The 21,891-nt window shown below is 46.2% G+C and overlaps 3 long non-coding RNA genes across 5 annotated transcripts; 2 read left to right on the plus strand and 1 right to left on the minus strand.

Annotated features, from left to right (window-relative positions):
• The first annotated feature begins 6,799 nt into the window (after positions 1-6,799).
• On the plus strand, positions 6,800-9,666 carry LOC144174976 (uncharacterized). Its single transcript, XR_013323569.1, has 2 exons — positions 6,800-7,301; positions 7,358-9,666. It is a non-coding gene; the product is annotated as an uncharacterized LOC144174976 (long non-coding RNA).
• A 143-nt stretch (positions 9,667-9,809) lies between these two features.
• LOC144174975 (uncharacterized) lies at positions 9,810-12,643 on the minus strand. Its single transcript, XR_013323568.1, has 4 exons — positions 12,256-12,643; positions 11,920-12,057; positions 11,653-11,829; positions 9,810-11,465 (listed from the first exon to the last, which is right to left on the minus strand). It is a non-coding gene; the product is annotated as an uncharacterized LOC144174975 (long non-coding RNA).
• A 6,700-nt stretch (positions 12,644-19,343) lies between these two features.
• On the plus strand, positions 19,344-21,260 carry LOC144163089 (uncharacterized). Of its 3 annotated transcripts, none has more exons than XR_013320827.1 (4): positions 19,344-19,553; positions 20,508-20,634; positions 20,713-20,926; positions 20,996-21,256. It is a non-coding gene; the product is annotated as an uncharacterized LOC144163089 (long non-coding RNA). The 3 variants fall into 3 exon arrangements; XR_013320829.1 differs by lacking the exon at positions 19,344-19,553 and having other exon boundaries at positions 19,922-20,634; positions 20,713-20,792; positions 20,848-20,926; positions 20,996-21,260; XR_013320825.1 differs by lacking the exon at positions 19,344-19,553 and having other exon boundaries at positions 19,922-20,634; positions 20,996-21,260.
• Positions 21,261-21,891: the final 631 nt, after the last annotated feature.

Here is a 21,891-nt window from a genome sequence, read left to right on the forward strand (position 1 = left end):
TCACCCAAGTGTATATATCCTCAATGTTTACAGTCCTCCGCCTACCTCACTTGACGCGATTGAAGCCTTGATACACAACGCTAAGAAACAAACACCCCACAGTCCCTTCATCCTACTCGGTGATTTCAACGCTCCACATCACTGTTGGGGCTACGCACAAGCATCTAGGAAAGGCACCACCCTTCTCCACGCTACCCAGCACCATGCCCTCACCCTATACAACGACCTCACCACCCCCACCAGGCTGGGTACGAGCGTTTCCAGTGATACCTCCCCTGACCTCACGTTTGCCAATAACGTCACCCGCCTGGAATGGCAACAAAACCAAGAAACTCTGGGCAGTGATCACTATATCATCAAGATAACGACTAACCTCGGATACACCACACGCTTATTGGGGAAGGCTACGATCACAAATTGGCTCGAATTCCGCAATGATCCAACCACACTTCCCTCCATCACAGACAGCCTTGAAGATTGGACAGCAGCTATGGAAGCCCTGGTCGAGAAACACACAAAAACGGTGCAACTCACCGATAAACACCCGGAGGCTGACACCCATCTGCTGCGTATATGGGAAGCCCGCAAGGGCCTGGTCAAACGGTGACAGAAACAAAAACACAACTGAGCCGTCAAAAAACGCATCTAGAACATTACCCTGCAGGCTGTGCAGTATGCACACACGCGCACCGTACAAAATTGGCACTCCTTCTGCGACCAATTAAAGGGCACCCACAGCACGAAGCGGACCTGTCACATCCTTCGCAAGCTTATTGGACACAAGCCTACACGCACCCCCACCGCCAATCAAATTAATATCCTCATCCGAAACAGCGATCTACCCACTTGAGAACTCTGCCACTCTCTCCGTGACTGCCTCTTTGGGCACCCGACAACCTACCCCATGCCCACTACTGTCCTATATTCAGGTCCCACTAACGACGCACTGGACAACCCCTTCGCCACCTAGGAACTACACCAGGCCCTCTGCAAGCTTACTAGAAATACGACTCCTCCGCGATCGCATCCCCAACAAGCTCCTTCAAAATCTCGACGATGAGGCCTAAGAATGTATACTGGATCTCTTTACCCACCACTGGAAAGCAGGCACGCTCGCTCTTCAATGGCGCCATGCCGACGTTGCTCTAATTCTCAAACCCAATAAGCCGATTGCACTCACAAACCTATGTCCCATATCCCTCGCGTCATGTCTCGGAAAGCTGCTGGAACATATGGTACACGCAAGACTCACTGTCCTGTCATCTGGAAAAAAAAAAACCTTTTTCCGCACACCATGTTTGGCTTCACCTTTCCACACAAGGCGTTCTTCTTCAGCTAAAAGAACAGGTCATAGACAACCTCAGCAAAATTCATGCCAGCGCAATCCTAGCTTTAGATGTACGTTGTGCCTTTGACAACGTCACCCATGGAGCCATCCTCAATGGGCTGAACACCACACGCTGTGGTCAACGCACCTTCCACTATGTACGGGCATTTTTAGCCGACCGAACTGCCACAATCCGACTCGGATCATTGATCTCACCAACGTTCCCCACACCCCCAAGGGTTCTGTTATCTCCCCCTTATTGTTCAATATCGCCCTTTTAGATCTGCCTAAGCAACTTTCCGGAATCACTAACCTTCACCATGCTCTCTACGCGTACGCTTCTGGGTCACCAAAGGATCATCCAGCGCCCAACAATCCGCTTTACAACAAGGTGTGGACACCGTCCTCAACTACCTGGCACCACGCGTCCTCACCTGTCACCACTTTAAATCAGCCCTTCTCGTCCTTCGTGCACGTACCCGTGGAAGACCTCCAGACCCGGCACCGGACCCTCAGGTCATGATTCACCGGAAACCCGTCCCGCAAGTGAAGACATTACGAATCCCGGGACTAAGCTTCCACAGCACTACTACCCCTACTACACTCCACTATATCGAACTCGCCCACCTCATCCGTCGTATATGCATGCACAAACACGGTCTTAAAAAACAAGACACTTGTCAACTTGTGCAAGCATTACTGCTCAGCAGGCTAACATATGGCACTCCCTATGTCCAACTCCGACCCTAAGAACACTCCAAGTTAGATGCTCTCATCCGTCGAGCCTACAAGATAGCCCTGGGACTACCGGCTTTCACTTCACCAACAAGCTCCTTCAACTTGGCCTACATAATTTGCTCTCCGAACTTATAGAAGCTCAAATGACCAGCCAACTCTCTCGCCTTACGCTCACCCCCACAGGCCGCACAGTCCTCCAGAATTTAGGCCGCCCTATACCAGAACCCCATGAAGCACTGCAGGCGATACCACCTCATATACGGCCCACCATCAGTCATCCCAATCCCACGACATATGCATCCCGAGTACAACAAAGGACGTCGCAACGCTCGTGTTCGCTGCCTACATAAGTACTCATCGGACAACGACACCCGCTACACCGACATCGCTCACTCACCTTCCCACTCAACCCTAGCGGTCACCGACACCAATGGCACCATATACACTGCGGCCACTTACCGCCACCTATCCCAATCTGCAGTGGAAGCTACGGCAATAGCCCTAGAAATGCATACTGCAACTTGCGACTACCTCATGATTATCACTGACTCGCAGCAAGCATGTCGAAGATACATCCTTGGAAGAATACCTCTACCGGCCCTCAAGCTTCTACAAGCCGTAGTATCACCTCCGAACGTAACCATCGTCTGTACCTCAGGTCATGCCTCCCTCCCCGGGAACGAAGCAGCCCACGCTGCGGCCCGCGAACTCCACTATCGGGCACTCCCGACGAAGCGGACGACTTGGACACTCTGACAGACATGCTACAGCCACTACCAGCCACCTACTCCAACATCTTAGCGCACTATCGCCACACCCACCAAGAATACCCTCCCCCCCACCCTGCACTCATGAACGAAGAATCCCGCATCTGGCGACGTCTCCAAACAAATACAGTCTACGCCCGTTACAACGGACCCTCTGAATCCGGAAAAAAACGTCCGCTGTAGCCGAAGTATGCAATATCCGACGGGGAGGGGGGGCTATGAGCCCTACAGTGGGTACTTTGACCGATATTGCATGCATAGTACATACACTTTGTTCTTTCTACACGCCTGCAGCACCTCTGCACAGTGTTTGCGCGAGGGCAAAGAATCGCGTAAACACCGTTTCCAGCACCGGCACTTCGAAAAGGCCTAGAGCATGTGGTCAAGCGTGTAAAGACGCAAGATGAGCTGAGCAAATAACGCAAGAATATAACTAGGCGCAATTATAAACCAGCTATAAAACATCAGTCGTGCCCATCAGCTAGGCTCTTTTAAATCCCCTCACGACGAGGCAGGTTTTCCCGAAGGACGATGCTATATGTACTACGTAGTGAAGCCCCACCGGAAATTGCTATACGCACTACCCATATAGCGCCATCTATGAGGCTCTGTCAGAAACACTTTCGAGCTCCCGAGCTTGCTTGGTGGCGGGCTGACGCGACGACCTTCGTACGAACCAACGTTTATAGAAAGTATCTATAAACGTTGGTACGAACGGCAAAGTACCTGGTTTCGGTCACAGCAAAGTTTGCGCTGTAGTCATGGGCGTGAAATTGGTTATGGCTGCCCACAGGGCCGTTTACGACAAGTTTGAGCATTTAATCGAAGCAGGAACAGAAATTACGCGGGCAGCCGGTGCATAACATACGGCGTTGATCAACATATCGTATGTTGTGTCGGGCCGCCCGCGTCATTTTTTTTTTTTTTTTACTTTTGAGTTTTGTGTAATCAAGTATGTATCTATAGTAGCCTCAAGCTGTCCATTCCTGGGTATCGCCAACTCTCTAAATAATATCCCACGTCGGCTTTATTCGCCTTAATAAGATTTCTCAGGCGCCAGATTGCTCAGATCTCGCATATATAGCCTCTCATGGCTGCAGGAGGTACAATGTCTCCGGTTCGATTCCCGGCAGCCAAGGCTGCGTTGAATTTACGATGAAGATGAAAAATTACTGTGCGTACCAGATGTTTCGATCAACACTAAAGGTCCTTGAGTGAGGTCTAATACGCTGCCCCGTGTAGCGCGATGTGGTTTCGGCGGCGCACGTAACACCAGTTTTAACTGACTACGCAGCAGTTAACTAAAGCATGTTCTACAGGAACTCTTGAGCACAAACGGGGGAACGCGCACCTGTGCTTTTAGCTCGTATGTGTTCGTACACCTTGCCTCCAGCTGTTAAAGTTGGCTTTTCCGCATGGCTGCCAAGCTGTGCAAGAAAGTCACCGGGGCTAAACGTGTTGGTAAGAAACGCTTCTGATGTAAAGCAGCTAATCCATAGTGTTTACGAAACTCTTAAGGCACATTCTTTTGCAGTGTGACCTTTAAACGTTTCACATCCCTCCTCCCACTCCGCCTTATTTTAGCAAATAAAGGCGCTTTCAACATGCAGACACAGGAAAAGGAAACCGGAAGATGTATAGAACTTTTATCCTGCATTCTTTCACGTGCATAATGTCACATGCTAGCAGTGCCGTTTGTCCAACACGGTTTACGTTGTGCATTGAAGCAGATTCTTACCAAGCTCCAAAGACTCGCCTAGGCAATTTCACATCACGAATGGTAAAAAAAAAAATATATATCTAAATTATGATATCTAAATATCATCTCTTCATTACTGACATTTTCTAGTTTATCACAGCTGCTGCAGTCACCAGCCTTTCCACCCGATGCGCGAGCATGCATGCATGTCGCGTGGTTCCTTCAGCCGGCCCGAGCAACTGAACGGTGCGAACGTGTATTGGATATCTTCAGCGCGTTTCCCCTCACCTTGTGAAATGTCGTTTCATGCATTGTTACAATTGCGATAACGCATAAGGACAAGCACTTTTTTAATCAACAAGTGTGAAGCTAATAATAGGAGATGGGGGGAGTCAGTGATGATGCTTGTATCCGCTTTCTAGTGCCGTATAATTAGTGTACTGAATCTTTCTCAAGGCCAAAACATCGTTCCAGGTTGTAGTGAAAGTTGTGGAACAGACCAGGATGGCACCAATGCCTTGTTTCTCTTTGAAGCAACCTTGTATTTATGCATTGAGAACCAATTCGACCAGCTGCACACTTTACTGGTTCCGTATGTATTAGCATGGGCGTCTGCAGAATTTTATCTTGAGGGGGCAAATCCATTGTTTCGGGCAAGAATAGGGAGAGGGCATGGGGGAGGGTGCAGGTGTGGGGGGGGGGGGGGGGGCGAGGGGGGCAACATGTATATGTTCCCATTGTGTAGTATGATTCTAATCTTGTGCATTGCTCTTTTGACTCAGAAGTACTGGTTTTATTTGGGTGGCAGTTCCTTTTTCCTAAAAAAATGTAGTTCTTACTGTGACCAAACAGCAAAAAAAAGATCAGTTCTAAGTGAGGAGGAAAAAGGTTCACGTCAATTTATAACAAAAACTACGACAGCTTCTGCATTCGGTGTGGGTCCTGTCGGGCTAACATATTTGCAAAAAAATTGCACAACACTTCACACGGTGTGGTCGCATGCAGCCCTGCACCAACGGCATCTGCTCCCATTTTCTGTGACTGGCCATAAAAACTGGTTGCTTCAAAATAATAGTAAATTTCTTAGCCGCATTTACATTCAGGCAAAAAGTATTGTGCAGCCATTTAATGTAGTAATGGTTGGTATGGAAAATCGTGCTCAATAGGTTTTCACGAAAGTTGGTTTCAAGAATTCAAATTGTGCCATAAGACAAAAATAACACAATGAAAAAACATAACAAAGGTCCTGGGTATTGCCATGTTTATTTTTGTGCTTTTTTTCTATCGTTTATACAAGCAACATAGCCGTATTGCTAATTGTATTGCACCTTTGGTTTTACAGGTCACCCAGAAAGGACAACTTCACCCTAGTAGCACAAATTGTTGCCGCAACGTTTCTGCCGTGTTGCCAATGTTGTGTAACGTTGGGCAACGTTACACAACGTGGTGACAATGTTGCCGAATGTGGGCCAACATTGGACACATTCAGCAACGTTCCCGCAACGTTTACAAACAACGTATAGGCAACGTTGCCCGTATGCACATTTTTCACGTTGCAGCAATGTTGCCAAATGTGGGCCAACGTTGGAGACATTCAACAACATGCACACAACGTTTACAAACAACGGATGCGCAACGTTGCCCGTATGCACATTTTTTCACGTTTCAGCAAGGTTGCCAAATGTGGGCCAACGTTGGACCCATTCAAAAACATTCATGCAACGTTTACAAACAACGGATGGGCAACGTTGCCCGTATGCACGTTTTTTCACGTTCCAGCAATGTTACCAAATGTGGGCCAACGTAAAATCAGTGTTGGACGCATCCAACAACATTCACGCAACGTTTAACGCATAGGCAATGTTGCCCACATGCACATTTTCTTGCGTTGCAGCAATGTTGCCAAATGTGGGCCAACGTTGGATACATTCATGTAACGTTTAAAAACAGCGCATGAGAAACTGCCCTTTACACGCTTTTTTCGCGTTGCAGCAATGTTGCCGAATGTTGGCAAATGTCATATTTATGATGATAAACGATTTCACGTGGAGTTACATAAGCTGCCTAAAAATTCAAATGATCCCGTACAGCACACTTGAATGTTTGCGATATAGTTACAGGATACGTTAATTTCGGGAGTGTGGTTAAAAGTGATCAACGCGTACGTACAGTTTCTACATATTTAGCAATGCTCACGAAAAACCTTCAAATTAACATTGTCTGTGTACATGTTTATCTAGGTTGCCGCAATATTGAGGAATGTTGAATGTATAGGGTGTATTCATGAGCGGCATCGACAGCGACATGCAGGCAAGTCTCGCTGTGCACTCTGGGTAATCCGCCATTTTGAAGCAATAACAAGCAGACAACGTTCACAAGGAAAGCATAGCCAGTTGATCCGCGTGCATGCAGTTTGGCGTCCGTGTGCAAGAATGCAGCATTGTTTTGCTGCAAAATGGCACAAAATGAAACGGTTTATGCAGCGACGCTCTGCCTGAAAGACCAGGCGCGCTACAGTGAAAAAGTTGTCCTGTGCGGTGTGGACCCGTTTGAGCTCAGCGAAAGCGACTGCGTAAGAGACGTCAACCTGTGGCCGCGAGTCGACGCCGCAGACATCAGCGAGTTCCTTGTCTTGAGGACCAGCTTCATCACCCGCCAGCAACTGAAGGCACGAAAGGCATTAGAAGGCCACAATTTCGTGACCAGCGGTTGGGTGCGCGAGCCATGGGTAAAGGAAGTTTCATCGCACTCCGTGGTTCTCAAGACAAAGGTACGTTACAGTGTTTTATTCTTCTAACAGAATGTAATGTTAGCTTTTTTGCCCAGGTCAACCACTCGCAGAGCCTCAACAAGCCACCTGTCGATTCATGGGTCCTATGCAAGAGTGACGGTGAAGTTGTTGCCGCGCACTGTACCTGCATGGCTGGGAACGGCGAGGCATGCTCCCATGTCGCGGCGCTGCTTTTTTACATTGAGTACGGCGTGCGCGTGCGGCAAGAGCGTTCTTGCACAGACGGCGCCAACTCGTGGCTGCCGACGCACATCAAGAAAGTGGATGTGAGGCCCATCTCTGCCATGGATTTCGCGTCATCGACTATGAAAAAACGACGTTTAGGTGCTGATGCCAGTGCTAATTCTGAGCCGAAAGCTCTTGCAGAGCCAGCAGCGCCAACTGAAGACGAGTGGACGCGTTTTTTCGCAACCTTGGTTGAATCAGGTCACCGGCCAGCTGTGGCAAGCACAGATCCAGCTTTCAGCGACTTGTATGTGCCAGCAGTGAGACGCTGCAAAGGAGCTGACCTTAGACGCTTGTACAGCCATTCGGCTCAGAGGTTAAGCTATCGTGAGCTTTTGGACGAGTGCCACGAGATCTACGACAGGCTTGACATAAATGAGGAAGCAGTCTGCAGCATTGAATCGAGGACAAGGAGCCAGCATATGACTACTCAGTGGTTTACATATCGAGCTGGCAGAGTGACAGCTTCAACACTGTATGACGTTTGCCATACTAGAGTTGATGCACCTTCAGTAAGCCTCGTTAAGCGAATCTGCTATCCGCATGACAGCAAGATTACTTCAGCTGCCATAAAGCACGGTAGGCAGAATGAGCCGAATGCACTCAACAAATATAAGCAGGTAGCAGCAGAGTTTCACTGTGGTGCACAGTTTCAGGAAGCAGGGCTACTGATTTCACAGCAGTACATTTTTTTGGGTGCGACACCTGATATGCTTGTGGAATGCGACTGCTGTGGAAAAGGACTTGTGGAAGTGAAGTGCCCATGGACAGTAAAAGATGGAAGCCTGGCTGACCTACTGCACAAATCTGATAGTTGCCTAACTGAGTGCAATGGTGACCTTCAACTGAAAACCACTCACCGCTACTACTATCAAATACAGCTGCAGCTGTTTGTCTGGCAGCGGGAATACTGCGACTTTGTGCTCTGGAACCACAATGAAATTCATGTTGAGCGAGTAAGCGCAGATAAGAAGTTCTTGGACCCTTTAATACAAGTTGCCAAGACCTTTTTCTGCAGAGTTCTGATGCCTGAACTTGTCGGCCACTGGTACAGCAGAAATAAGGAGAATCAGCCTCTAACTTCAAATGCTGCAGCATCAACTGTGAGCACACTTCCACAAGCCGGTCAGAGCACCTCAAATGCCATAAGCCACTTGAGTAGCAATCAGCCTCCAGTTGGTAACCAAAGTGTCACAGTGTCGCCATTGAACGTGTTGCAACAAGCAGGTCAGTGCACCAACATCATCACAAGCTGTGCAGACACCACTGATATGCAGTACTGTATCTGTAAAGGTCCAGAACAAGGCAAAATGATTGCCTGTGATGCTCCCAGCTGTGCCATAACATGGTTTCACTTCAAATGTGTTGGCCTAAAAAAAGCGCCAAAAAGTGTAACGTGGTTTTGTGAATCCTGCAAGAAGTCATCTGTGCAATAAGGCAAGAACGGTGTTAACGTGCATCTACAAGTGTAACGTGGTTTTGTGAATCCTGCAAGAAGTCATCTGTGCAATCAAGGCAAGAACACTGAGAACATGCATCCACATTGTGATAATTATTTTATGTGCAATCGTGACCTTAGCTCTCGTGCTTTTCTGTAAAATGCCATGTCTGTTCGAGCAGCGAGGTTTTGTTTCGTTTTTTTTTTCTATTAGTGGGTTTGCGGCTGGTTCTCTTAGGTTGATTTTTTTGCCTTGAATGATCTCTCAAAATACGCTTCACAATGCTGGCCATGTCGTCAATGCTTCACCGCATATGTTGCTGTGAAGCCAGCATGACATTTAGTGTGGTGTGTTTGTGATGGATGGCTGCTCTCTTAATTGTTGGTCCTGTCACCTGTTTAGTCTTGTTTGCGCATTAATTAGAACATGCACTAAAATGTTGGAAGCACTGTTTTACTGCTGCAAGTGATGCCAAACACTCTTTTGATACTCCAAATCCTGAACTGGCTGGAACACCTCTGCTTCATGCATGTAGCACATTCAATTTTTCACTATGCTAGTCTCAGACCCAACAGCAATGTGGGGCCTAAAAATCATAGGAAACTGTCATGCTGTGATTGCAAACATTTATTCATATTTTGAAGTGTGGAAAAACTTGTGAATAAAACAGTTCGAAAACATTTCCTTTTCATGACTACAAATTCCAACTGTTGCAAGCCCCTTTAAGGGAATAAGGTAGGTACAGTTGGCACAAGGCCAGGCTAATTGGACACAGCGAGGGTGATAATGTAGAGTTGATATTCAAGGTGCCTCAACAACCCTCCTCATAAGCAAGCAGGTGTGTTGCTCAAGTCAATGTTCAAGTCGCCACAAACACTAGACAGAAAAGGCTAACAATGGAAGAACAACACTGATAAAACAGCATATAGGCATTACCAAGTGAAAACATTATTGGAGACTGGGCAATGGTATGAGTGGGAAAAAAACGTGACAAGCAAAAGGCGAACAACAACGGAAGAACACTGATAAAACAGCAGACAAGCATTACCAAGTGAAAACATTAAATGGAGACGGTGCGATGGTATGACAAGTGGGAAAACAACAGGTTTCAAATAAAGTGACAGTACATAGCTGGGTAGTAACAAGCACGTGGTGGCTCAGTGGCTAAGACATTCTGCTGGTGAACACAACGTCGCGGGTTCGATTCCTGGCCGCGGCGACCACTTTTCTGATGGAGGCAAAAATGCCCGTCTGTTCAGATTTCGGCACACTATAAAGATCCTCAGATGGTAAAAATTAATCCGGAACCCTCCACTACGGCGTGCCTCAACCAGAGTAGTTTCTGCACGTTAAACCTCATGGTCAATCTTGAAATAGATGCAGCATCTACTGCAGTTTAGTCAGGTCTTTGCTGTTGAGTCATGGTGACCTCCCCTTGATTTGCTCGGCAAACCTGCACCCCCTCAATCAAATGGCACGACAGAATTGCTGAGGTTAGTGAGTGCACAACAAACACGTGCAATTTTGTCAATCTGAGGCCTGCCATGCTCGTCAGGCCTAAGGACTTCAACAGGCAAGCTGCCCTTGAGGATGGTGTACTTGCCCCTGACCATGCCTATGACTCGTTCAACGTGTATTCGCACATTGGCTATCTCCCTTGTTCGCTTGACTTCATCACTATTCAGCTGCCTTCTCCCTTTCGTGAAAGCAGGTGCAACAAGTGTAGCATGGCACATGCCCACACTTTCTGCTATTAAAAATCCCCTGTCTGCCAACACAACATCACCATACTCTAAAAGATCTAAGACCCCACAATGTTCTGTTATTGCCTTGTCACTGGCACGGCCTCCATACGCATCTGAAAGAAAAGTAACTGCCCCCTGAGGATTAATCCCCAACAAAAATTTCACAGTGTTATGATGCTTGTACTGAGACCATGTCTCTGCTCGAGGAAGGTAGGAGCTCGGCCTGTCGATGCTGATCTCGAAACAGTCAAGAATCACCCGAACCTTCAAACCAAAGTTGTCGACAAAAGCTACTGGCATCGTCTTCATTACTTGCTCTTTGTCTGGCCAGCGTACTAATGGGCCAATGCGGTTGAAAAACACAATCAGCCACCTTTCACAAATGCGTGAGGCTGTTGGCTGCGACACACAGAAACGGTAAGCCAGGTCTTGTAACTGGCATCCCAGCCTTAATCTCATCAAAAAGAGAATCATCTCTTGGAACTGCGTGAGGGAATGCTTCGCTGAATGGGAAATGTGACCTTTCAACAGTTCAAACACAGAAAGTAATGTCAAGTATGTAGGAAGACCAGTATAAAAGGCTACTTTTCTGTCATCATCCTGCAGGCTGTCTTTCGTGAATGTTGCAGAATGAACAGCACTCTGACATGCGCTGAGCTGCAACCGGAGTTGTGCGATTGTCTCCTCAAGTTCACTTATGTCCTCTTTGGACATGTCCGTCTGGCAGACAGCATCTATAACAGAACAGAAAAACAGATTAGAGGCGGGAAGCGATGGGAGTTGTTTCCCTAAAATGTCACTAAAAACACTGACCAGTAAAAAGAGAACTAAATCCCTGTTAAATGCACATGTAACCACATCTCTGGAAGGACAAATTTTTTACACTAATTGCACCCAGTTTAACCTCAATATTTTACATACCAACGGTCGCCTGCAGTTCTTTCTCTGGTGTAGAAGGTGCAGGACTGGCTGCTGCAGGAGGAGGACTAGCTGCCACCGATGGTGCCGCACTAGTCGCTGCAGCAAGAGCAGCACTGGTCGCAGCCACGGGGGGAGAAGGGCTAGTCGCTGCCACAAGAGGAGCAGCGCTGGTCACTGCTTTAAAGAAACATGGCACAGAGTAGGCATTTTCAGACGTGATAAAACAAACCAAACAAACAGCGGATGATTTAGGGGTTTGGCCCTTACCAGCGGTGAAAAGCTGACGTTGCGAACGTGCCTTTCGGCGGCTGTAGCGCTCTTCATTTGTCTTGTTGGCATCGTAGCCTAAATGCTTTGATGGGGCCCAGTCCGGATTGCAGTCGTCAAACAGGCTCGACGGATGACCTGAAACAGGTTTTAAAGCATACAATTCCCTGCATGCTCCGTTCGTTAAAACGGACTGTGGCCCTGCGAGACAGAGTACAACATTCAACGCTCTGCCGAAAGCAGGGCCGGCATATGTCCGCAATGCCCAAATAACTATTACAATGTCTGGAACGGGCACCGTTTTAAAATAGTAACATAGGTGCGAGACTTGCATACCTGATAAAAAGTGTCGGCAACACACTTTGTACTTGTCCGGGTTTTCGGAGACACCCTTCCTGCTGAGGCGGGCGATCCACTCGCGCCGCCGGCGTTCTGACAGCTGTTTTGTCTTGCCGCATTCATGAACGCGCACCTTAGGTATTTTAAAAAATCGCGCGTTGCTGAGGCTCTGGTTGTTTTGTTCTGCCTTCTCCTTCTCAGCTTTAGTGTAGGTACGGCTCTTGCAGCCTACAACTGCGCAATAAACCATTGCAACTATCGACCGGCCCGACCGGCCGAACACACCGCTACGCTGGTTCACTTGCAAGTTATTGCTTCAAAATGGCGGATTACCCAGAGTGCACAGCGAGACTTGCCTGCATGTCGCTGTCGATGCCGCTCATGAATACACCCTATAGCAGCTTTCCATTTATTTATTATGTGAAACACCACACTAACCCCAGTTTCGGAGAAATTACGTCGCCTATAAAAGTTCAAATGGTTATGCCCAATGGACGTCTTAGCCACAGTTCACTGCAACGTTTTTAGATTAGGTTGGTTTAGAAAATGTTGGTTCACTGTACCATCGCCTCGTGTACTTTAATTACTGTACTTTAGCTGCATATAATACGGCACTTACACGCACACGCACGCACATATATGAAATCCCCATCGTCAGCCTGTCTACTGCAGGACGAGGGCCTCACCCATGAAGGAAAGAAAAGTATTCTTTCCTCCTTGCACGGCACTTGCTTCGCGCCATCTCCGCGACCCCGACCTGCCCGACATACAACCTCCCCCCCCCCCCCCCTCCCTCCTCGCCCGCTCCATCGCAAGGGGAAAAAACGTGGCCGAGCTTTCTCTTCTCGCGCAAACCCTGCCGCAGCCCAAAACGAAGAATCTGACGCCCCCGCGCCGGCTCCCTCCTTCGCCCTTAGCACGGCTTTTGAAGCTCCATTCATGGCGGCCGAGCTCGTGCGGGTCATTCAAAATGCAAAAAAGGAAAAGTGCGCCCGTAGCCGAGAGGCAGCACTCGCGCCTTCTTGACTTTGCAACTTCCACTTGTCTTCCGGCACCCTCCCTGCTCAATTTGGCCTCCAACTTGTCCCTCCCATCCTAAAAAAGAACAAATCTCCCAAACTTTTCTCCTCTTTTCGTCATATTTCATTCACGAGCGTTGCCTCCAAAATTCTCGAATCCACGGCGCTCGCACGCCTCGAATTACAAGTATGCACGAATCTGCAACTTGAACCCTGGGCCGCAGACGGGTTTTCCGCGCCAGCGCAGTGCCATTGGATTCAATTGCCGACCTTGTCTCTGCACTAGAAAACGCGAAGGCTACCAAAAACCGTGGCCTTTGTTGTCCTTTTGAACATTCGCAAAGCCTTCGACCGCTTACGCCACGAGGCTATTCACGATGCAGTAAAACGCTGCAAAATTACTCGGCCGTCACCCTCATCTCCCCCGACGTTACAAGACTGGACGAGGCCCGCCACTCCATCGCGCAAGAACCAAACAAGCAATACCCATACGCGTGGGTTGCATCATGCAATGCACCCGCTCGCATCCCAAGCATCAAATTTGGGTGACAAGAATCCTGCCTACTCAGCAGTCTCCGTAACTGGCTCCGTACTGCAGCCTCCGTACCAGTGCTCACCTACAACTGAATGAGAAAATCAACAGTCCCACTTGTTCTTCATCCACACAAATCAAGCAGCCTAAAATATAGAATCCAATTCGCGAATCAAACATAAAGGCAAACCAGATTTCGCTCAAATTCCAAATCAATAACTACCCGCTCTTCATTTAAAATATGAGTTAGAAACAGGCCAGAAAATATTTTGGAGCTGGAAAGACGGGGATGAGGGGAGATTTGAACTAAGACACACTTTGTGTGGCTGGGGCCCCTATATGTACACCACGCTATGAATGCGAATTCTCAGTGTAAGGAAAAATGTAAATTTGTGGACGTCCTAGCGATATCGCGTAATAATAATATGTTATAACACACTTGCAGTGATATCGCATGGATGTCCACAAGCAGATGATCTTGGGTGAAACATATTGTATGGACATCACATGAATGTCCTGAAATGACATTGGATATTGTGACCATTTGTGGATATCCTATGGACTTTCGTGGTTTGCTGGGTTCAGAGGCAGACCGCAAAAACCCTACATCGATGTGTGATCATTTAGAAACACAGCTCTCGAAAAACTGCAGAAATGCATGTGGAGTAGTGTCACGCTGAGCGTGTAGATTCCCCCATGAAATCTTAAAGGAACCGTGAACGTTTGAACGTTTCTCAAAACGAAAGAAACGCGTGGTGCCGGTCCGACGGATGGCGTAGCCAAACTCGGCGGCAGATCCGTTTATTTTAGTCCCTCATTTGTTGGATGATCACACAATATTATCTTAGAGTGGATGCAGCCTCGAATAAAATAATACCGCCATTCCGCGCATCGTGCGTTACAAGCCAGGTGCTGCACCGTTCTAAGACGGTCATTTTTTTCAAGATGGCCACCGGCTGTTCCATGAATGAATTCGTTTTTATTTCATTTTTTTAGTAAGCGGGTAAATCTCATCGCCGTTCTTGGTGTTAATGAAAATATACCACAAATATGGCACCTTCGATTGAAGGTTGAGCGCGAACAAAATATTTTTTTGTTCAGGAAAAACTTACAAAAACACTCATTTATTGCTGTATCATTTTGTAAAGCTAAAAAAAATACACAAACAGGCTTCGTTTACGTTGGAGAACAGAATTTTAACAGGTCAGGCAGGCAGATTCCCGATCATAGCCAATACTTTCTAGCCTCACTAAGTTATCAGTGTCGTGCGTGAGCTCGCGTCATCCGCAAATCCGCAATGATCGTGTTGGCAGTGGCATTTCTTTGTGTTGCACATGGGCCCGCGGCGATTTCCTCCACGTGTAAGAAATCGAACTTCTATTATTAGTCACGCAGGCGTAATTATTATAATCATCGAAAAACTACGTCCAATAAATATAAATACAGTAGTCACTCGTTATAACGAAATCGCTTTATTCGAAATATCGCTTCATTCGAAATTTATTCTGGTCCCAACCCAAACGGATGCATTTTAGGCCGCATCACTCGAAGCGCCAGAAGAGCTTGACCCGCTTAGAGCGAATTAAGTGGCGAGCGGAGGCGTCGCCGTGCCGCGGTGACCCAGTGGCGAGTCAGGCTGTCAACATGGCAGGTCAACACAAGCTGGTACTTCGCCGGCGGTTTTCTCGAGCCGGTCATGCTCGATTCGGGTGATCCCCATTTTGGGCAAACGGTCCAAATGCGTGGTAGGGTCATTGAACTTCGTCGCAACACATTGGTCAAGGGCGTGGACACGACGGTGCGCGAACACTGGCAATCGAACCGTAGAATTGGCAGTGTCGCCGACAACGAGGCGTCGAAGAACTCTTGTGTTGCAAACTTCACGGCTGCACAACTCGGGAAAACAATTCCCAGTGATCATGCAATGCCCCTAATGCGAAACCGATCAGTTTTCATGATTGTGCTTTGTACGCCCAATGAGCAGTTAGTCTTTTTATTATTACTATTTATTTATTTTTTGAGCTCAACAAACAACCTCCGTCTCGAGCCACGGCATCTGCGGCGCTTTTCAGCGCAAAACTCTCGTATAGCGTTTCGTGACGCCCGCACGCCCCCCTAATAAAAGGGGCACTGTCGCTGCCATTTTTTGTGGGCGGCGACCATAGCCTCCTGCCTTGCTTGGTCAAATGGTCAAATTGTAGCAGGGGTTGCTCTCGCCCGGCAAGAACATGAAACAGCCACCACAGCTTACTCTGAATAACGTTTTGCTTCAGTGAATACATCATGGTTTGATTCCTCGCAGCTGTGGCGTATAATAAGCTAAACTGGTTTAGCTTTTCTTGAGTGGTTGCTTATATCAATATACCGCTTATAACAAAAATTTTCGCCGTCTTGCTGACTTCGCTATAACGAGGGATTACTGTATCTGTATTCTACATGTTTCCTCTTAGTTTTACGGAATAGCAAGCTCAGTTTAAGCCAATCTTTGCAGCGCGTTATTTGTTTTCATCAGTAAACAATAACAAGAAGTTTGTGTTCCCCCTCGCCCCCTTCTTGTTGCTTATCCCTGCTCCATTTATATGTCCCATTTGAACTTCAGCCTTCGTAATATCGCTCAAAAACAGTCACTTGCAAAAGCAATCATGACTTTTCTATACTCGTCGTGCTAGTCGCACTTTTCTTATGGAGTTGATGAACAAATTTTTACTTTTTTACGGTGAGGTGCCCACAATAATTTGAAGGTATGACTCAACAACGAAGCACCTTATTTCTATACCCGTTTTTTTTTTTTCATTCACTTTTCCTAAAGGTATATACGCATACGACGTATACACGCAAAAATTTCTTGGCGGCGTGCATCTGACACATGAGTTTCTTGAGGACAGATTGGACTTACAATAACTCTAAGCGGCCGCTTTTGTTGGCTATGGACGCGTTTCCGTGAAGTCCAGTCCCCGCGAAATTTGTGAGCGTGTGCAATGAAGCGTCGCTGTGCCACACCTAGTAAAAAGCCAATCAAATTATATAGGTACGACAGTCACGCTCTGAAAAATCAATACCTGCAGTGTAAATCAACTCAGATCCGTGTAAATGACACCCAAATAATGACGTGTTTTAAGCAGAATTTCAATGATGTACGAAACCAACTTTTCCATTTTGCGAATGCGCTCTTATTGGAACATTCGTACGCTCAACGGTTCGCACCAGCCCCTGCAGGCCGTGTCGCTCATGCAATTGGTATACCGATTGTCTCATCTTATAGTGTGATTTAGTTATTCTAGAAACCCGCCACGGTGGCTGTTGTGCTAGCGCTGAGTCCAAGGATTGAGCCCGAGGACGCGGGCTCGATTGCAGGCCGCGGCAGCCGCTTTTTGTGTGTGTGTGTGTGGAGGCGAGAAGCGGAAATGTCCGTGTGTTCGGGATTTCGGTGCACGTTAATTAGATCCCCAGGTAGTCAAAATTAATCCGGAGCCCTCTACTACGGTGCGCCTCATCGCCTGTGTAGCGTCGGCGCATGAAACCTCATAATCAGTCAAATCAGATATTTTAGGGCGATTTTAACACATCATTTAACACATAGGGCGATTTTAACACAAAACACAGCTGCTGAGCACCGATAAAGCCGCGCAGCTTTCACCCTCAACTGTGCGTTGTCACGTATGGCCAACTATCGGGCTGTTTTCGTGAGTCTTTTACAAATGCCACTCGGGTGCGTTTTTGTCCATGTACACATGCCGCATATATCCAGGAAACTGGCCAAATGCACAGCGCCTGCTAATTAACCCAACGCGCGCGTGAAACGGACGGCGCAGCATTTCGACGTCGTGAGGCACGAATGAGAACTTGGGTTTCATTGCCGTGTGTTATTTTGCAATCATTATTTGCTGAATAAATAAATAAACTGGAATTTCAACAAGAAAATAGCTTTTTATGCCATCGTCAAATGGTATCTACTCCGACTTGGCTTCCTTTACGTTCCATAGCCGCTCACTTCACCATGACATCATACCGAAATTTAACGCGGCCTCTTTACAATGGAGATGTGTTCTTTTGGGAAACGTGCACCATATGGAAAGACAAAGTGATCGGGTATACGCCGTGTTTTTCATTCGACGTGTTGGCCGTATCTTTAAGAAGTTCGCGCACATTTCTTTCATAACTGCCTGAAAACAGCATCCAGAAATGACTTCCCAACTTCCCTTTCCTATTGTTAAAACATTGCGCGCCTTCCTTTGGTAGTAAACGGTTGCATTATAAAAAGGTAATCGTGCATCGACAAGGAAAATTTCCAGTTCCATTTTGCTAAGTTTTCACAAGCGACTCGCACTGTTAACTTTCTCAAAGGAGTACTGACACCACATTTTTGCTTCATGTTTTTATTCGTTAGGTGTAATAGGTGTAATATTTGGTAAATGTTGCCGTGAATGGGTATTCTAGCGATTGCGCGATTACAATGGCGACCTTCGGAAGCCTATTTATGGCCCCTTTAAAGCATGCATGGCCGGGTTGTTTTCTGTTGCCGCCTGTATATCCTTAAACAAAAATAATCTAGATAGAAGGCTCAAACATTGCCTTGTTGCTGGATCCTCATAATTGCTCGAAAAAATTAATTTACTGGAGAAATTTTATATGCAAGCTATATAAATTTCTGTGCATCATATGGGTGTGCGAGCCGTATACATGTCGCCAGCTAATTACAATCGTGTGTTTTCCTTTCATATATACATTGCCGCAGTAATTACGGTTGATTTATGAAATAGATTCAAGCCCAAAGTTCATGTACTTTAAATTGCCCCCTTCTTGTGACATTTAGTCACTGTTATAGCCCCTCTGATCAGCGAACGTTCCAACTAGTCCACACCTTGCACCTTTGTTTGAAATAGACAACATGAAGTGGGCTGTTTTATATTTCAACTTCCCCATAGACATTTCACCTACCTCGAGCGCCAAAGTCAGAGCACCATGATATTGTAACATATATGAAACAATAAAACAAAACAAAGACCTAACCCTGGTGTGACACCCGTTTTCCAGGAGATACTGCCTGTACGAAAGCTCATTGGCCTATTTCAAGGATCTTTTCTAATTATACAAACGAACCTTCCAAGTAACCTGAAAATTTTTGCTCTTGTTCCCTTCCAATAGCATTGCACACACTATCTTCAGATTTTTCCTGGTGTAATTTTTATTCGTAAGAGGTTTCAATGCATCGAACACTTGTCGCGTTCTGCTTGGCGCGAAACGAAATACAGCAGGGCGCCAGGCGTTCTCGGAACCCCGCCTTTTTCCGAGACTTCAGCTGGGAATCAGGCACGCTGTCTCGCGCATTCCTTTCTTCCTGCATGCCTTATTTTTGTTTTCGTCGACGCTCCGTCCCGTCCCGTCCCTTCTGTGTGTCGCGAAGGAAGTTTCAGCAGCCGAGCGCGAGTTGGGGATGGCCAAAAAAAAAAAAAGACAGAAAGAAAACGCTTTCGTCCTTGGCCAGCGTCCTACCCTCCTCTCACACGCGCACACGTGCGCGCCCCTCGCAGAGGGGTCCTTCCCTCATGCTCCTTTGCGACTGGCAGCCGGCGGTGGGTTGGGAAGAGTAGACGAAATGCGCGCGCTTTTTTCAGAAAGGAGCAGCCATAGTGACAATCAAACGGAATGGAGAAGGAACCATGTCATACGAAATATTGTTGTGTGGCCGCATGTTACGGCGAATATTTGCGTGCCGGAAAGTTCATAGCAACCGACCAGTGAAGGTAAGCGCTCGATTTTCTGAGCTCGCCTCGTTCTTTCGAATGCAGTTTACTTCGTAAAAGAGCGGGAACAGGATTGCCCTCCCGTTTCTAACTTCTAAGCATATCCTTGCTTTTGTGAATGCGTACGGTTGTAAAAGGGGAACACGTATTCACTTAAATTTTATGGAAAGAGTATAATGAGAAATCAGGTGGGCGCTCAGTAGTAGATTTTTTGTTATGATGCTGAAATCGAGTGTATATATGTTCTGCAAGAACCTTGATATGTACGATTGGCTTTTAATTTACTTCTCGCCGCAGCTGCTCACGAACGCGAAAAATACAACTAATAAATATAACTTTGTTATGTTTAATTTCACGTGAGTTTCGGCGGCATGCTGTAACGGAACACAATTTAGCGTTGCAGTTAAGCCATATGTTATCAGCTGCTTATGCGAACCATCTTACGATGTAAAACAACGCCTGACGTCTTTGTAGTATTCACATATTTTCCATGTGAAAGGCTGGTCTACGTCGGATGCTTATAACTAAAAGAAAATAAATTACAAATAAAAATAAATAAATAAAATGATCAAAAATAAATAAAAATAAGAAAATAAAACAGCTAAGCCAGTTTTTAGCACATTTTTCGAGAGCAAAAGGTAAAATTAGGCAACCAAGAAAATACACGGTTGTAATTTCATCTAGTTGTACATATAATGTTTCTTTTCTTTACATTTGCCTGTTTACTAATTTTTGTTCGTTGCGTTTTTATGTTTATGGCCATTGAGGTAATTATCGTCCTCTTTCAATGATTGCCGACGTACCACGTCGTCATCAGTTAGTCGGCTTCTCTTGTTAATTGAAAATTCTCTGGCAAGCTGTCTGAAGACTTTTCACTTAATTACTCAATGGCCTGGAAAGAAAGCTGTAAGGTATTTTATATAATTCAGTATTTTGTCCTTTTCTGTTTTCCAGGGATGCTTGAGAAACCAACTCAAGCGATGTGCGTCATAAAGTTGGCACGGGCATTAGAAAAAGTTAAACAAGCAAGACAAAGTGAAAAGTGAAGAGGCCTGTTTTGCTATAATATTCCTTCCTAAAGGTAAGGTTTTCTCTATTAGCTAAAATTTGCTTCACTTCAGTTTTCTGAACCACTTCTATACACTCTGTTTTGTTTCAGAAATACCTTATGATTTACCAGCACCACAACATTGACACACGAATAAGCTCATCTGACAGCAAGCGTCATCCAAACTGCAGGTGAGCTTCTGAGCACCCTGTGTGTTAGAGCAATGCCATTTTGTTTGTTTTCCAGGAATGGCAGTCAAACCTCATTTGAAGTGCCAGTACAAGAAAATTGATGAGGCCATACAAAAGTCCTGGTGTTCTGAGAGGTGAGACATTGTCTATGCTGTAACAACTTTGCAACTTCTCCTAAACGACAGCTTTTTTTCATTTCGCAGAAGCGTGGCAGTAACAATCCCATGTTACTGGGTTCATGGCCGTCAAGTATGTCATCAAACTGACTTGTCAAGGCAGAAGAACAAGCAAGCCCAGGAGGAGAAAAACGAAGGCAACGGCTGAAACAGCGTACTTGCGAAATTCAATTGCTTTAACACAATACGTATTCGGATCGATTGTTAATGGTAAAATAAAACGCTCATGTTCTTTCATCTTAAAGAGTGTCAGTGTTGTTATTTACGCTAGCTGGCATGTTCCTTGCTTTAAAATTCCGCCATTTCCTAGTTTGTTATTTTGCCGGACTGCCTTAATTGTGTGTGTTGGTCAGTGTAGGGATCAAATGTATGAACATGCAGTCTAAAATGCCAGTTTATACCTTTCAGGAGTTTATGAGGACGAGGTTTGAAGTGCTCGCTTATCATGCAGTCAACAATCGTCTATCTAGGAAAAAGTTAACTTATAATATCTAGTTATTGTTGCATGTATATTAGATACATGTAACTGTAAGTTACCTGTACACTGCTGCAATATCATCGCTTCGTAAGAGAAACATTGCTTGAACGTCATATCAACAGTGCACGGATGCGGCCCTCGTGGGGAAAAAACGTATCTGTAAAGTCGCGGTAACGTTGTAGGAAGCATCGCTTGAACATGATAGCGACGTTTTCTAAATGTTACCCGCACGTTGGAAAAATATAGCTGGAAAGTTACCGCGAAATTGTAGGAATGTTATTGCAACTTCATAAAAACATTGCTTGAACGTTGCAGCAACGTTCTTTGTATGCTAACTTCATGTTAAAAGTGTGGATCTAAAGTTGCTGCAAGATTGTAGCAATGTTATCACAACGTCCGAATGGTACAGGGATATGCTTAAATGTGGTATGCACGTTGCGAAAAT

The sequence above is a fragment of the Haemaphysalis longicornis genome, unplaced genomic scaffold (genome assembly GCF_048455015.1).
Source record: "Haemaphysalis longicornis isolate Haplotype H1 unplaced genomic scaffold, Haemaphysalis longicornis Haplotype H1 scaffold_1, whole genome shotgun sequence".
Lineage (NCBI taxonomy): Eukaryota > Metazoa > Arthropoda > Arachnida > Ixodida > Ixodidae > Haemaphysalis > Haemaphysalis longicornis.